General features: G+C 38.3%; 1 long non-coding RNA gene across 2 annotated transcripts in view; it reads right to left on the minus strand.

The window, feature by feature from the left end:
* LOC108716608 overlaps positions 1 to 18131 on the minus strand; it is a 442310-nt gene that overhangs the window by 372423 nt on the left and 51756 nt on the right. Inside the window, exons 2-3 of one of the 2 annotated variants that reach the window (XR_005961207.1) lie at positions 12565 to 12651; positions 7172 to 7311 (exon numbers count right to left, since the gene is read on the minus strand). This is a non-coding gene — a long non-coding RNA (uncharacterized LOC108716608). The remainder of the gene's footprint in view (positions 1 to 7171; positions 7312 to 12564; positions 12652 to 18131) is intronic. The other variant, XR_005961210.1, reaches the window with a different exon arrangement.

The raw sequence follows: 18131 nt of genomic DNA on the forward strand, positions 1-18131 counted from the left end.
TGGGCCCTGATTGCCCAACCCATGCCCATTAGTGATGCCACTGTTTGCAGTATTACTACATTATTCTGTATGGCTCACGTGACAATCGCTATAAGACAAAAGAAAATGAAAATATGAAAAAAAAAAGGGTTGTCATTAAGAATTAACAGGTGGTCTGGTCGCAGGGGTAGATGATTGTCTTCTTTAGGGCAATCTATCTGTCACGGGAAAGGGTATTGGTTGGGATGCAGGGAGATTTATAAGGTTTCTAGGTTTCAAAACTCTCTCGAACTCTCAAAACAGCCCTGAATTGGACAGCACCATAAATCCAGGTTGTCTACTTCAAATCCTACCAGCCTCTTGTGGTTTAATTTACAGACTAAAGGTGGCCATGCCCTGGCTGATTTAAGATGCCAATTTAGGTCCTTTAGACCAATTTGGCATCTTATCTGCCACTCTGCCAGTGTATAGGGCCCTCTGATGGGCCTCCCAGACCAATAACTGGCAGGTTTGATTTTCTTGAGGACTGCATTGGCTAGATGATGTGGTTCTCGTCTCTTCGGCTGTTATGCCCATCATTATAATATGATTTTTTGACCGTAGGGCCGAACATTCAGATTAGCCTGATATCGCCAACCTTTTGGTGGGCATATTGGGAGAAGATCCGCTCGTTTGGCGACATCCTATAGTATATGGCCACCAGGGGAGATCCTGCCAAATTTCCCGCCGAGGCTGCCTTCTTTTTGCCGCCCCCACCTCCCCACGGCACTCACCTTCAGCGCCGGACAGGGGTCGGGGGGTCCACGTCGCTAGTGCAGAGAGGGTAATTGCATTCTCTGCATAGAAGAGCCGAATTTCCGGGTTGAAAACCGGAAATTCGTCTCTTAGTTACCAGGAGCAGCATTTTTGCCGCCCCTGGCCACTAGGGGGGTGCTGCCGCCTTAGGCGAGTGCCTCAACTAGCCTCATTGGCGGAGTGCCCCTGATGGCCACCTTTACACATTTTGCTGCAACTTTGAGAAGCAGTGTGTTGGCTTTATATATTTTAAGTATGTTGAGACTTATTTGGGGGCCCAGATCAGGGCATATTTGGGTGTGGGTGTAACCAGGTGGGCATAAAGCAGCCCTTTGATTTCTAAGAACCAAGGCACGGCTGATGTTTTGTCTGTGCTTAATCTCCTCCAGCGTGGGTGCCCAAACATCCAAATTTGCATTCATACAGGTATTCATTTATATTACCGGTGGTAAAACATATGTGTGGCATAGTTGTGAGGCAACTTTGGGCTACTACACGATGCATATGCTGCATATGTTTTATCACCAGAGATTTTGATTAATCTCAGAAGAAATGTCATTTTGAAGATTAAGTGCAGATCACAAAATGCCCAATATGCCATTAAACTTAGAGCTGCCATTTCTTTTAATTCTTTTAAATTCTTTAAATTCTTTTAAATTCTTTTAAAAATGGGCCATGTTGTTCCCAGTAAATAATGTTTTTCTGTCATACAACATTCCAGTGCATTGAGCACTGTGACCCTCTAGGTGCCACGTTACAGGTGTCCCTAAAGTGCAAGGTAAAGTCCAGAATTTTAACTTCAGTTACATGACCTAATGCAGGCAGACTAATTGCCTGTTGCCTGTTGTGCGCTTAGAAGACATAGGTCGACCTTAAACAAACACCAATTAAGTCGTTAATTAAGCCGTTAACATTTGCCAAGCTGGATACAGCTGTTGTGCCAGGACACTCACTGTTCTTGGACAATACAATTTATTATACATGCTTGTGCAGTGAAAAACTACAGCGTCAATTAATTTTTACACTGCATTAATGTAATGTTTTTCCCTTTAGCAGCAGGTTGCTGAAACTGAGAAATGAAACGAGTAAATAAATAAATATAATGCACAAAGCTACTTGGTTTCGGAGTCCTGTTCCTTGGTATATAATGTGGTTATGTTGATTTTATTTCTCTTGGCTACATCTTCTCTTCTCCCTCTCCTGCAGTAATGCTTTAAACCTGGATAGTTTCCTAAACGCATCCCTTACAATGGAAAAAAATACTCTCCAATCTGGCACAGCAAAACTGCATGAAAGTGCTGACAGTGTCTTTTGGAAACAATTTTTTTTTACATCGCCACAAAACCATTGCATTGTAAAGACAATATATGGTTTGCATGTGCACCTGGGTCCTGCTGTTCTACTCAACAGAAGTGTCTTACTAACAGACTGTCATCAGCTTATCAGGGAGATAATGATCTAGTCATGGTATTTTATAGTTCTTGTTTCACTTTAAACTAAATGGTATCACTAAAAATGTTGATGAGATCTCAGATGAGAGTTACAGGGTGCACCTTGGGGATTGTGTGTATATATATATATATATATATATATATATATATATATATATATATATATATATAGGAAACAGCAGCCCTTGTTTTTTTGATGAGCAGTAATGATAGTCAGCACTCATGAATAAAGTGAAATGAAACGAGCAGCTCTTAGTCACAATTACTTCTACGCTACCAATTTATAGTACCACAGAAAATTATATTTACTGATGTGGTGTGTAAAGCATTGCTTTAAATTAAACTCAAATCTCCTTGGTTAACAGTCACTTTGCAGCCAGTAGGGGTTTGGAGCTTAGCACTGCAATAAACTGCAAACACTCAGCACTCCCATTACCATGACTTCACCATGACTATATCTTAAATAACAGGTATTTGTACCTAGCAAAGTGGTTTCTTTATAGTGTATATATAGATAGGTAGCAGGCAGTATTCTGTAAAATGATTATTGTGTGTAATTCTGTATGTGATTCTTAGTAAATCTGGTGCAGGTTGTGCAGAAATTGATTGCCAGATCCAACTGGGACTTGGTAGGAACTGGAGACACATGCCCTCTTGATTGCTACAGATTTCTAGGTACAGGTATTGGCCCTGTTATCAAGATTGCTTGGGACCTGGGGTTTTCCAGATAATAGATCTTTCTGTAATTTAAATCTTCATACCTTACCGTTTGCAAGGGTATTTTTCAGGCAAAACTTGAGTTTTTGTGTTAAAAAAACTAAAATTTGTGGGTTTTTTAAAAAAAAAAAACACGTCTTTTTTGAGGTCCATTGTACCCCAAAGCTGGAAATAGCACGAATCCGAAAACTGAAACCTGTTGAGGACATGTAGAAGTCAATGGCAGACGTCCCTTGAACCATTTGAAGATGTTATAGCCTTCATGTTCAAGTTTTTTCATGGGTTTCACTTGAAAACTCCATTAATTCGAGAAATTCAAGTTTTTTTTTCACCCCCCAAAAAATCGATCCATTTGAGTATTCGAGTTTTTCACCCTGAATTCACTGATTCAAGTTTTTTCCCAATCGAGCTTTTTCCTTAATCAGAAAACATTGGAGTTGTGAGTTTATTCGAGGTATAAAAAAATCTCACAAACCTTTTAAATTCGACCTTTGATAAATACTCCCCTTAAAGTATGGAGATCCAAATCATGGAAACATCCCTTACCTGGAAAACCCCAGGTCCCAAGCATTCTGAATAACAGGTTCCATACCTGTATATGATTTGGGAACCCTTATCTGGAATCCCATATAAAAAGTATTCCTGAAATTCAGACGGGGGAGTTCTAATCTGTCCACTCTGCAGCCATCCCTGTCTGTGTGCCTAATATAATTCCAAGAGTTAAGCTGGCCATAGATGTTGAGATTTTTAAAAGATCAGATCCTGATCGTGAGACCGCGATCTTCTCAGAACGATCGTACGATCGTACAAATTTACCATCAACTAAAAAGACCAATTTACCAGGAAAACAAAGGGGAGCTGCCTGCTTGTCCCTGCAAACATAGAGAGATTGCACTAGGACCGACAAAGATTTTTTGACCTGGCCGATCAATTTCCCGACAGATGTCGGCCGAAAAATCGTAAGATGTACGATCGTTCGAATACCACTAAATGCACGATAATTGGTCGGGCTTCCCTAAAATCGGTCGTTCGGCAAGAAGAATCGTCGCGTCTATGGGGAGCTTAACTCAATATTCTTATTAATCTGCACTCTGGTTATTCATTATATAATGCACAATAAGTCCAGCAAAGATGAACAAAAGCATGTCACTGCATATAATAAATACACAACACAGATTGTCAATAAAATGGCTGCAGGATTTGTATACAGAATGCACTTACTTGTATGCATATGTTATTACATGAAGCTGTGCACCAATATAATTGGGAGTTATCCGCACTTCTTTTTTCAAAAGCATCCTAAGGCCCCTTACTGACGAGCGGTTGAAGCTGTGCTCCCCTGCGTTCAGCCGCAGGGGAGCGCAGGAATAGACGCATTAAGTTATTTTCAATGGGGCTGTACTCACACAGGTGTGTGTAGGCGCCGAACGCAGGTTGAGACGCAACATGCTGCATTTTTCATGCGTTCGGCGCCTACACGCGCCTGTGTGAGTACAGCCCCATTGAAAAGAACTTAATGCATCTATTCCTGCGCTCCCCTGCGGCTGAACGCTGAAAAATGGAACGCAGGGGTGCGCAGCTTCAACCTCTCCTCAGTAAGAGGCCTAACAACCAAATTTTCTATTATGGCAAAGAGTGTGAGATGAACACATGATATTATTAACTGGGCCTTAAGATGCGTTTCTAAAGCACAATCGCACAGACTCCTCTTGCCATCCCTCAAGCTCATATAATTCACTGGTGTATACTATCACCGTCTAGGCCATTTGCTCCTATTTCTTCTGTTTTGCCAGAAAAGTTGTGTCTGTACATCTGTCACACTGTGTATATAAGATTCTCAGCAATGCAACTATTCAATAGAAATCAGATCACGAAACATAGTGCCAGACCTAAGGGTATGTGCCCCACACATTTTTCTGTATATTGCCTAACATCTGCAAACATATCAAGCCATAGTATCAAGATGTTTAATTTAATTTTACAGTCGCTGTAAAATACAGTATATAAAGCTGAAAATGTAGCTGAACTTGTAATTTGGCTAAAAAAGCTTTCATCTACAACACAGTGTTTCCAGATTGATAGATAGGCTAGTCTATTCTTGTTTTTTCTGGAAGAATTCCATTTCTGTGGTGTAATTGAGGAGTTTTAGGACTAAAAAGGCATATCAGTGGCTGATGGCTCATTATCGAAGGCATTACGGTTTGATCTATGACATATAACTTCCACTGCTAAGCACATAGGTTTAGATAGCCAGGACAGCAAATCTGTTTGTGTTCAGGCTTTTATTGCTGTGAATGACTTTCTGAAGCCATGACATAATGTGGATGATTATGTGTAATTCTCTGCCAGCTGGATAAATAGATTTGCAGGTGCACTAGCACAGAGATTTGCCAAAAGGAACAAAAAAAAATTTGGATCCCAGATTGTATTTCAGTTCATTCCAAAAGTACAAAGTGCACAAAGACTTTAAAAGATAAATCCCATGCTACATACTTCCCTGTAGTTGACTCTCTGATCTCTGAAGCATTCAATGTCAAATGTGATATGACGGACAAAGAGAGCACCTAAAAAATCTGTAGCTACTGTTTATGTTATGGATATGCATGTGTCACAATAGCTAAGGTCTAAGGTGCCCAATGAAATGTCACTTTAGTAGTAATTCTGGATCTCTACGACTTCTAGACATCCTATAGTGTGGCCTCTATAAATATATACAGTACGTCAAGTATTTGCTTTATTATTATTCAAATAATCTGTCTACTGTTGCATGACATGTGTGGGGCCATCCAACAGGCGTCTGGCCAAAAGTCTGGCATATGTCGATTGTGCAGGGTACAAAATCCTTTGGATCACGGCCGCATCTGTTCGTTGATGGAGTCCCGCGATCCAACTGCCCGTATTGCCTCCATTCTGATCCGATCATTGGGCCCTAGGGCCCACGATCGGATCAGCCTAATATCGCCCACCTCAATGTGGGAAAATCGGGAAGAGATCTGTTTGTTTGGCGACATTACCAAACATGCAGATCTCCTGTGTATGGCCACCTTAAGCTGCCAAATCAGTCCAAAGAAAGTGCCCTTGCTGATGCACATGGATGGGAAAGCAGGAGTATTTCCAATACCTCGAGTTTACAAGCTCTCAAAAACTTGAAAAACTAGAAAAGCTTGAATTTTAAAAATGGCTTACATTTTGCCTCAGACAACTCCCATTGCCTTGAACATGAACTTGCAAGCTTTTAGATGCCGAAGTTTTACATTCCATTTTTTTGAAAACATAATTTGAATTTGTGAGTGTTTGTGCAAATCAAATCAAATTGTGCCACAAATTAGAATTTGAACCTTGATAAATCACCCCCTTAAAGTGTGTATAAAGTGAAGGGAGATTTTAATGCTAGGTATATTTTTGGATTTCCAATATTATTCTGCTGCATTGGGACAAGTCTTGTTCTACACTAGGAATCACTGGGATAGTCTAGTAAGACATGGGTGAGGCACTGCAAGACAAAGATTTTCCAAAAGGTTGCCTAATATATTGACACCCCCAAAGAATCCAGGTTCTAGGATTTATAGGTCTATAGATCTAGATCAGTTATAAATTGAATGCTGGTCAAGTTTTTCTCAATGTACTTGTTTTGCTATAACAATGCTTGTATATTTCTGATTAATAGAATGTCAGAGCTAGTCATCTAGTAGCAGCGTTCAAGCATGTTATAGGTGCTATGCGGCTATACTGGTGGGATTTTCTCAAGTAATATATATATTTGTACTGATAAGTGCTTCATTTGCCCTGCTACTTTTTGTGTGCCCTGATGAAGGCCCCAAAGAAGGGTGGAAGCAAGTATAATGATGTCATTTTTTTTTTTAATAAATCAATTTTCCTAAACGTGCCCTGTGTTTAATGTTCCTTCTGAGCAATCAACATCAGAAAGTATTCAAGTTCAGCCAAGGTTTAACCCAAACAAATGGAGAAAACAGGCAAACATTCATTAATCCTTTGTATGTTTATTTTACCTTAATTCATGTTAAACCTGAAAAGGCCATAATACTTACATTTTTAAAAAATGTTCCTGAAGGGAATATTGTGAGGTTGGTCCATAATGTGTTTTGTTCACCTAATATAATGTGGGAATTTGTGCAGCCCTGAAGCCCTCAGGGGTGTAGTCTCATGTCAATGGGGTATATCAAGACAAACTTTGACATAAATGGAACAAGAAATAACTTTTTACTAACCCCTTCTCAAGATGACTCAAATCTACTTGCAGGCTTCAAATAGGACTTCGTTTTTTTTTTTACGTAGTGGTCAAGGCCCATAATTGTGTCCCCGTGTTGTTTGGGTCTCCATAATCCCTTTTATAATGTGAAATTTCTCCCTGCAATGGAAGGCAAAAGAAAAATTTACTAATGAGATAATGATATACTAAAAAACAACTCAAAACCTGCATGTAGAGAGACAACTTGATTATTTCTGACCCAGTATATAATTTTAAATTATATACTGGGTCAGTATATTGTACCCTACCCATTGAATTTCTTATTCAATGGGTAGGGTACATTCATCAAAATGTTAATACTAAGAAAGATAACACTGGAGATAGATTTGTTGTATTTCCCCAAAATATTCACAAACAGTTATTTCCACTTTTGTGAATGTATCTTTTAAAAAAATTCGTTTTTTCAGCATTTGTCTCCAATTTTGTGAAGCTAACATGAGTTACAGTATACAGAAGTTTACTATATGTTGTTGTGTTTTTTTTAATTTATTTACGAGTTACGAGTGGAAATAGAAAATGCTTTAGCAAACGGTTAGCCTTCATCTGGCCAACTCCTTGCAAGTTTTGTGAAATATCTTGTAAGACTGAAGTAATTGAATGGGTCCAGTTTTTGTCCGTAGTAAATATAACCAACTTTCACAGTTTCTGATTCTATGTTAGTTCCAAAGAATTTAGGTTTTTTTCTCTAACGCAGCAATGGAAATTTACTCAGTAAAGTCAGTGCTGACATGACATTTGATTTTAATTATTTAAATTATTTCTTCAGGAGCTCAGGAAATAAAAACCGTCAATTAATAAACTGAGCTATTTATCAGTAGAGAAGTTACACTGTGCTGAGTCATAAACGACCCATTTTTCAGTCATCCAGAAAAATCACTCCCACGTGATATCACACACTCCTGGTTACAGCGTGAAACAGCACTTTCTGTAACATTATTACTGCAGCAATCACCTACTTGTATCCGGCTCTTTAAGCTACACTTAAAATTGCATTTTATTAAATTCACCTTATAATAAATAGTGGAAATGTCTGTATAACACATTGACATCAAGATGCATTATATATTTAAAAAAAAAAGGTTTAAAATACTATATGAGAGATATGTTATTAGTACATATGTTAGTTTCATTCACTGGTGGTGCAATTTGTTTTCCCAGCAGGATTACTTTTGCTTTATTATAGACAGATAATAACGTGCCAGTAATACTGTAGTGCTTTCCAGTAGACCTGCCAAGTGTAAATTGCAGTTCAAAACTGAAGAAAGTGAGGTCCCTCACACCCACAAATGGTAAATCAGACACTAGCATCTGTTACTACTTAAAATTAAAAGAACAAAAAAAAAATTTGTAGAGATTTGCAAGGCGGTAGAGAAGGCATTGTATTTTACTATATCATGTGTGCCATGCTCAGTTTAAGAAAATAAAATACTATAAATAATAGAATTGTAAGGGAAAGGCTTATTTTCATTTAAAAAGGGGGCAAATCCTGAGAGATTACATTTACAAATGCTAAATGCAGTTGCACACGTTTTCCCTGCAAACAAACAAAAAAAAAATCTAATTTATTAAAAGTTAAAAAGGAAGTACCTTGCAACACCGTCTAGTTGCGTTCCAAAGGTGGTGGTACAGTAGTTGCAGGGTTCCCACAAGGACTGGGGCACATGTACCTAAAGAACTGGGCATAAACATAGTTTTGACCACTAGTATCACAAGCAACTGGACATTTTTTTTGTTCAGTTCCTTTCTATTCATATTTAAGTGCATGGAAAATTGCGCGAATCCTGATGAATTTTCTCCTGGTGAACACATTTACACTCGAATTATAGGCGAAACGTTTTTGCACTGTGGGTAAAAACAGGCCAGTTTTGACTGAATAAGCCCTAAAGGTTCTTTACATAAATTAGAGCATCATGGCTTAAGGCTACTAAAGCATATTTAAACATTAAATGAGAAGGAAAGATACAGAGGCAGTTCATTGCCAATAGTTAACCACAATAGTTAACTAGAACACTATATTTATTCTGTATAATGCTTAACCATACCTGAGTAAACAGCTCTAGAAGCTCTCTCTGTTAGTTTAGGATAGCAGCTGCAGTATTAGCTTGGTGTGACATCACTTCCGGCCAGAGTCACTCAAAGCTCTAGTCTCAGATTACAGCAGGGAGGGGTGGAGGGAGGAAGGAAGGAAGGAAAAGTAAGGGGGATAGAGGAGCAAACTGAGCATGCTCAAGCCCAAGCCCTGGAGGTTTAGGCTGAAGGCAGGAAGTCTGATACAGAAGCCCATGTGTACACAATAGAAGGAAAGAAATGCAGTGCTTCTTTTGACAGCGAACTCAGAGCAGCATTATTTTGAGGGTTTACTGGTTTATTTATATAGACCTTTCTGATAAAGCTTACTTACTTACTTACTTTTAGCCTTTCATTCTCCTTTAAAGGGCTGTTCACCCTTAGGTTAAGTTTTAGTATGTTATAGAATGGCTAATTCTAAGCAACTTTTCAGTTGGCCTTTATTTTTTATACTTTTTGAATTATTTGCCTTCAGAATGTTTCCAGCTTTCAAATGGGTGTCACTGACCCCATCTAAAATCAAATGCTCTGTAAGGCTGTAAGGATGTATAGTCATTGCTACTTTCCATTACATTTTTATTCAGCCCCCTCTCCTACTCATATTCCAGTTTCTTATCCATATCAATGCATGGTTGCTAGGGTAATTTGGACCATAGCAACTGTATTGCTAAAACTGCAAACTGGAGAGATGCTAAATAAAAAGCTAAATAACTCTATAACTACAAATAATAAAAAATTACTCATTACATCATACTTTGTTAACTCAAAGGTGAACAACCCCTTTAAATAAACCCAGCATTTCAGATGAAAAGGAGTTGGAGCGCCCCCTTTGTGCACCACGTCAGTGCGCACACGCAAACATTTTATTTTACCGCAACCCCAGACAAAGAGGGGTCGCGCCACTGAGAAGTGGATCTTGGACGGCGGGGCCCACAAGAGCCTGGGGCCCATCGAGTTTTTCCCCCGTTGTCCCGCTGGCCCAGTCCGACACTGACTGTACTGGAAGAACAGCGGATTGTTCCACCAGTGCACATTTGTGGGGCAATTATTATGAAGATGTCACAGCCCAACAGAGTCTTTGTGAATACATGTTAAAGGTTGAAATAGAGTCAAGAACAAGTATTTGCCATTGCACTATACACCTTTAAAATTAAACACACTGCTTTTATGAACATTTTTAACACCAACCAACCATTTCGGGAAAAGTCAAAGAGAGCTGGTGGCACTCAGCACTTTATACTGTATAATGCAAGCCAATCCCATCTGCTTGTTGCAGGCAGCCAGCAAATGGTGGATAGGAAACTGCACTATATCATTTGCAATTTGTCAAGAGCTGTGATTGACTACCCGCATCCTACTCTGCTGCTGAGATAGGAGTATGAAGACACTCCAACAAATCCCACAGGATATAAGGAGAGCTCCAATAAAGTTATAATTGTAAGGTAAAGATCCTTTTCAGCCCACATAATTCATATATTAAATCATATATTATTTTTACTTATTATGTATCATTGCCTACATGAGTCCCCCAGAGCTCGGTATTAGGTCCACTTTTATTTAACTTGTTCATTAATGAGTTAGGGGAGGGTGTTGTAAGTAATGTATCAGTGTTTGCAGATGACACAAAATTATCCAGCCCAATTAATTCCATCCAGGATGTGGCATCCTTGCAACAGGATCTTGACAAACTGGCAATCTGGGCAGCTAAGTGGCAAATGAGATTCAATGTTGATAAATGTAAAGTCATGCACCTGGGATGTAAAAATATCCAAGCCACTTATACCCTTAATGGGACTGCACTAGGCAAATCCATTATGGAAAAGGTCCTTGGAGTCCTTGTAGATGATAAACTTGGCTGTAGCAAGCAATGCCAGTCGGCAGCATCAAGGGCAAATAAGGTCTTGAGCTGTATTAAAAGGGGCATAGAGTCAAGGGAGGAGGGGGTCATTCTTCCACTGTATAGAGCACTTGTAAGGCCCCATCTAGAATATGCCGCACAGTTTTGGTCTCCATCACTCAAACAGGACTTTATTGTATTAGAGAGGGTACAGAGAAGGGCAACTAAGCTGGTAAAAGGTATGGAAAATCTTAGCTATGAGGAAAGACTGGCCAAATTGGGGATGTTCACGCTGGAGAAGAGGCGCTTAAGGGGTGATATGATGACTATGTATAAATATATAAGGGGATCATATAATAATCTCTCTAATGCTTTATTTACCAGTAGGTCTTTCCAGCTGACACGAGGTCACCCATTCCGATTAGAAGAAAAGAGGTTCCGCCTTAATATTCGCCTAAATATTTTTACAGTGAGAGCTGTGAAGATGTGGAATTCTCTACCTGAATCAGTTGTACAGGCTGATACATTAGATAGCTTTAAGAAGGGGTTGGATGTTTTTTTAGCAAGTAAGGGAATACAGAGTTATGGAAGATAGCTCTTAGTACAAGTTGATCCAGGGACTAGTCTCATTGCCATTTTGGAGTCAGGAAGGATTTTTTTCCCCCTCTGAGGCAAATTGGTGAGGCTTCAGATGGTTTTTTTTGCCTTTCTCTGGATCAACTGGAAGTTAGGCAGATATTAAAAAAAAAAAGGTTGAACTTGATGGACGTGTGTCTTTTTTCAACCTTACTTACTATGTTACTATGATCATTGTGATTCTAAAAACACCATAGGGCCATGTTTTTGACCCATAATAATTTCTAATTTAATTGTGGGTGCACACGCATAATCTTTCATACACATAGGGGGTGTTTACTAAAACTCGCCTTTATCTAATTTTGTTTATTAAAACAACCTAACTCCCATCCACTAATTTAACTCGTTTATCAAAAATTCTTCTAGAAAAAGTTTCAAATTGACTCTCCAAAAACTCTAATTTATCGGATTATTGGACAAAAACCAGTGTGGATCACGATGTCAAGAAACATCTTCAAGGACATCTACCAATGACTTCTACATGACCTTGACAGGTTGTAGATGGAGTTTTTTTGGATGATGATTTCTAGCAGCTTTCGGGTATAATCAATCTCTAAAAATACAAGTTTTTTTTTAATTCTAAAAATGTGAGTTTTTCCTTTTAAAAACTAAACCAGAAAAATTTTGGGCTTTAATAAATAGGCCCCTTAATGTCTAGGCAAGTCAGGCAGTTTTATTGTATAGATATATAATTTCTATTGCTACAGCTCCCCTTTATTGTTTTTATAAGGATGAAACAGAAAAGAGTCATACAATTGAAATACTGCAATGCCACGTTCTAGGTAAGGTCTTGGGTTATTGAACTGTCTTACCACTGCTGACATCATGCAGCTGGTTTCATTAACAGGATAGAATTAATTTCACTTGCATACGTATGATTTCCAATGTTACACCCTGTGCTGTGAAAAGAATAAAATTCAGATTTTAGTGTTACTACCCCTTATAATGCAATTACATCTGGTTACTTTCTTTTCAAGAACTAAAGCCTAAACATAATATGCTACAAATGCTTTACTCAGTTTAGCTAAGGGGTATTCCCACATACAACAATCTATCAATAGGGGGTGGCTCAGAGGCTAATGCTATAGTGGAGGGCGGGCAAAATAGACAGGTGGCTTTGGAGATGTTCTGTAAATATATTTATTATTTTGCATAGCTTTAGGTGCCCATTTATTATTTAGATATTACTATGGGGCAAAAAGAAATATTGGTTAGAAATGGAGTGCATATTGTAGGAAACCAGTAGCACAGACTAGAATATAAAGAACAAATCAATTTATCTAGCCTAAACACCCACATTATGGGTTTTCCCCAAATAGTGTGGGTGTTTAAACCCCCTTTAAATCTTCAATAGGGCTATTTCAGAGGAAATCCCCTGATGTTTCCAATAGGGTTATTTTCTGCATGCTACTAATGCAAGTAAGATGATTAACATAAACAGCACAGCATTTAACATTTATAACATCTGTTATCTATTGGGCCTGCCTTAAAAGTCCGGCAGGACCTGTTATCCAGAATGCTCAAGACCTGGGGTTTTCCAGATAACGGATCTTTCAGTAATTTGGAACTTCATACCTCAAGTCTAATAGAAAATCATGCAAAGATTAAATAACCCCAACTGGTGGTTTTGCTTCCAATAAGGATTAATTATATCTTAGTTTGGATCAAGTATAAGGTACTGCTTTATTATAACAGGGAATAAGGAAATCATCTTTTACATTTTGGATTATTGGGATAAAATGGAATCTATAGGAGACAGCCTTTCTGTAATTCTGAGCTTTCTGGATACCAATACCTGCATTTATTGGGCATTCACAAATCCTGCATGTTATTTTGAATGAATTAGCTCTAAACCATCTACTAGGCAAAGAGAATGCCCCTCCTTAAATAATGCATTAGATCTAGTTATTTAACTTGTCTCATTACAGGAGTTCCCCCTGGAGATTGTAAGTTTTATTTATTGATTATTTCAGAAACAGTGAACACTTGATAATATCTAGAAAGATGCTCATTTCTATGAGATGAAGCTCATAATAAAAATGTTCACAATAGTTTCCCTTTAATTATATTAATGATGTCATCCAGTGGAGCCAGTAAGTGAGCAAGTGTGAGGCAGGGGGTGATTTGAGCTGCTCTTGTCCCCCCTCATGTAGGGGGGGCATTTCCTTGCAGGGGGACCTGTTATCCAGAATGTTTGGGACCTGGATCTTTATACCTTGATTCTACTAGAAAATCATTTATCTATTAAATAAACCCAATAGGCCGTTTTTTCTTCCAATAAGGATTAACTATATGTTAGTATGGATCAAATACAAGGTATTTGTTTTATTACTACAGAGAAAAGGAAATAATTTAAAGAAAATTGGATTTTTTGGATAAAATGGAGTCTATGGGGCAAAATTGTGCCGGCGACAGCTTCGCCACACTCCGCCGCACTTCGCCAGGCGTAGTTTTGCCAGCGCTACGCAAATTCACTAAAATCCGAGTTGCGCTCAGGGAGGCGAACGGTATCGAAGTAGCGCTAGCATTAATTCGTCAAGCAAAGCGGAGTTACGCTAGCGATGCTTAATTTGTATACGGTGCTAAGTTAAAGTACAATGGATGTATATGTAGCAGCAAATACATTACACTACACAAGCCTGGGAAAGTTTCATAAAATAAAATAGAGTTGTTATTTTGCCCTATACATGTGCCCACTGTATAGTTTAGGTGCCATATGTTAGGAAATGTAGGGGGGAAGGAGGGTACCCCCAAAAAAATGTACGATCTTTTTCAGCCTATCACCCCTAAAAATGGAAAAGACGCCAGCGTTTTTTGGGACTTAGAAAAAATTTCAACTTTTTTGAAGCAATCCCTATCTACTCTATTGCACTTCGCCTGGTCTCAGTTGGCGAAGGCAAGTCTGACACAAGAGTTAACATTCATGAAAATCCGCAAGTTAGTGAATTAGCGAAATTACGTCCCTTTGCCATAGCGAAACTTTGCCTGGCGTAAGGGTGTGAAGTAGCGCTAGAGTAGGTCCACTTCACTAGCGCATTTACGCCAGCGCCCGTTAGTAAATCGGCGAACTAACGAAATGACGTCACGCTGGCGAATTTGCGCTAGCGTTAGCCACTTCGCGCTTTAGTAAATTTTCCCCTATGTGAGAAGGCCTTCCTGTAATTCACAGCTTTCTAGATAATGGGTTTTCAGATAACAGATTCCACATTCTTGTACTACTTAAAAATCACAAACTAATGGTACTTCAATTCAAGAGTTATTCCATAACACCCGTTAAATAATAGTATAAAAATTGTAAAATGCTGGCATCTGAATATATAAATGATGATGATTATACAAAAGCTAATGCTCCATGAAACTGCCCACTTACATAGTGTAGCCACTTACAGTGGGTTTAATTCAGTATCTGGGTTTTACAGTTTTCACTTTTAAAAAAAAAACTATTATGGACATTATTTTTTTGATTTTTCATTAACTGTTTAGATGGAAATGGCGAGTGGCTTTACTTCTTGCATTTCTGGCAAAAAAACGAAATCTCTGAACAGTCCAGTTCTTTGATGTTTGAAGCTGTTGCTTAACAATTACAAGCCAAATGAAAGTAATAGGATTATGAGAGAAAGAAACCCTGATCCAGCCCACCCATAGAGGAATGATTTATAAGCAAAGAATCACATGCACAGCTCAACATCAAAAAGATTCTTTTGATTAAAATTGTGGATTTTACAGTGAAAAAAGAGCTCTTTTCATATGCTCGTCTTGTGCATGATCTTACTTTCATGGTGAACCAGAAAAAAAGGGAAAAAAACATTTTGAGTAATACTATTAGCTAAAGTGTTATCTAAACAATGACTCAGGAGACTGAATACCATCAGTGAGAAATATATAGACCAAGATGAACTGGGCTAAAACCTTAAAGGAATTTCCCGTTTCACGTAAATAATGTTTACTCGCTCAGTGAGTGCAGCGGTGATGTAATGACAGCAGCAGGAAATAGATGCGTGAATGCATTGCTGATAACTGGATATTGTATATTCTCAGAAAACAAAGGGAGTATTCAGTAAAAGAAATGTTTTAAAAAATAAAAGATTAACCTTTAGCAAAATTGCTGTGTTGTGGGTGTTGTTGTTATAATCAACCCGCCACCAATGAACTGGAAATAAGCTCCAACATTAAAAAAAAAAGAATTACAGTCTCAACCTGGCAATTACAGGCCTGTACATCTGACATATGTGGTATGTTCAAGATAATATTATGAAGAATGGCATTATGAGTTGTAACCATGAAAGGCTGATCATGTCAGGCAAATGTTATAGCTTTTTATGATGAGGTTAGCAAGAAGTTGGACAGTGGGGTTGCAGTAGATGTGGTCTACCAAAAGCTTTTGATACAGTGCCATGTTTGGTTTTTATGATAAGGTCTATTGGTCTTGTTAATGCTCATTGTGCATGGATAGAAACTTGGCTTGAGGATCGTATACAGAAGGTGATTTTCAATGGAACATACAGTATACTACTTGAACAGAGGTTCTCAGTGGGGTCCCACGGGATTCTGTATTGGACCAACTTTTATTTAACTTGTCTGGCAACTGAAAGAAGAGCTATTAATAAAAAGACAAAAATAATTTCGAGATGAGGCCTGGCTAGTGCTTTCTTAAGAGGACGTATGACTCTATCCCCCCATGAATCTAATTCACACAAGAAAAGTATCATTCAGGCAGAATCTAAAATGTGCAGAGCAGTTTTGGCCTCTAGATCTTCAAAAGGATATTACTGAAATAGAGAAAGCACAAAGAAGAGCAATCGAGCTGATAAAAGGAATGGAATTGGCTTTATTGGCTAAACTGGAATTGTTTATGCTGGAGAAAAGGATACAATAACTTGTATTGAATATATTTTGCAAAGTTGCTCAGAATTATGTTTTTTTATTAGGCAACACATTTTTTTTTTTGGGTTTCCATTCCCTTGAAAAAAAAATGGAATTATAAAAAAAAAAAAATGTTAGTAAAGTCCCAAGACTGTAATGGGCTTTGAACCTAATTATAAAGCATACAGACACTCTACCGATTAGTCTCTATGGAGATCCAGCTCTCCAAACCTCTATGTTTTTTTAGGAAGTGTCTTGTGAGCTGGAGAAATTTCAGAGGTTTACATAAAATACCCCAATGGAGCAATATAGGAATTGGAAAAGCTTTCTCACACTAGAGAAACTTATCACCTTTTACTGCATCTTCCCAAAGGAACCTGTAACATAAATACAGAGGATATTTGTAACATCCAGCCAAAATAAATCTCTCAACAACTAGGGGAAGAGACAACATTTAGAATAAAATACCCATATGTATGCATGTGTATATGCCTATACTTAACTGGGCACAAACTTTGCCTTAATATATTGAAGAATATGAAACATGCAGGAGCCCATAGCTTGTTCCTCAGAGAGCATCACTGCATTAACCCCTACACCTTAGGACTGAGCATTGTTTGGCTATCTCTTTATAGGGATTCTGTCATGATTTTTATTGTTTACTTTTTATTTCTAAATTACAGTTTACATTGCAAATAATTCACTATACCATTTAAAATGTTTTTCTTGGACCAACAAATGTATTTTTTTTAGCTGTAATATCGATGTGGAGGCAGCCATCTTAGTGCACTGTGCCTGATTCTGAGTTTTGAGAAGGAGACAGCACTTCAGGATGGAACTGCTTTGAGACAGCTATTGCTTTTCCCCTTCTTATTTTATTGCAATACGACCCAAGTCATGTTCCCACCTAGTGGTAGAGTATAGTACCCAAGCAAAGTTTTAGCACTTTTACAATGCAAAATAATCCTTCAGCAGAGGTGTCAGGTAGCTGCCCATTGCTCTCTTGTAGGCTGCTGATGGGCTGCTGGGGGAGGAGGGAGGGTGATATCATTCCAACTTGCAGTCTAGCAGTAAAGTGTGACTGAAGGTTATCAGAGCACAAATCACATGGTTGGGAGCACCTGGGAAATGAACATTATGTGGCAGATTTATCAAAGGTCGAGTTTTTTTTTACCTTGAATGGACTCGAATGACCTTGAAACTCGAATGGTATCTTGTTTAAGGAAAAACTTGCAATGCCTAAAATCCAAACAAATATAACCAAAATGAAAACTTGAATCGAATTAGAATCAAATTTGAACGCAATTCGAATCAAATTTTTTTCTGAAAAAAAAAACTCAAGGCTATTAACATCTTCACATGGGTCAACGGAGCTCTGCCATTGACTTCTACATGAACTCGGCAGGTTTTCCATGGCGACTTATCGAATTCATGTTACCTCCAGGGTCAAGGTATGATAAATCTTGAATTGGAATTCGGGTTTGGATTTCTCCCAACTGAACTTGTGAGTTTTGAC

Source organism: Xenopus laevis, chromosome 5L (genome assembly GCF_017654675.1).
Source record: "Xenopus laevis strain J_2021 chromosome 5L, Xenopus_laevis_v10.1, whole genome shotgun sequence".
In the NCBI taxonomy this organism is placed as follows: Eukaryota; Metazoa; Chordata; class Amphibia; order Anura; family Pipidae; genus Xenopus; species Xenopus laevis.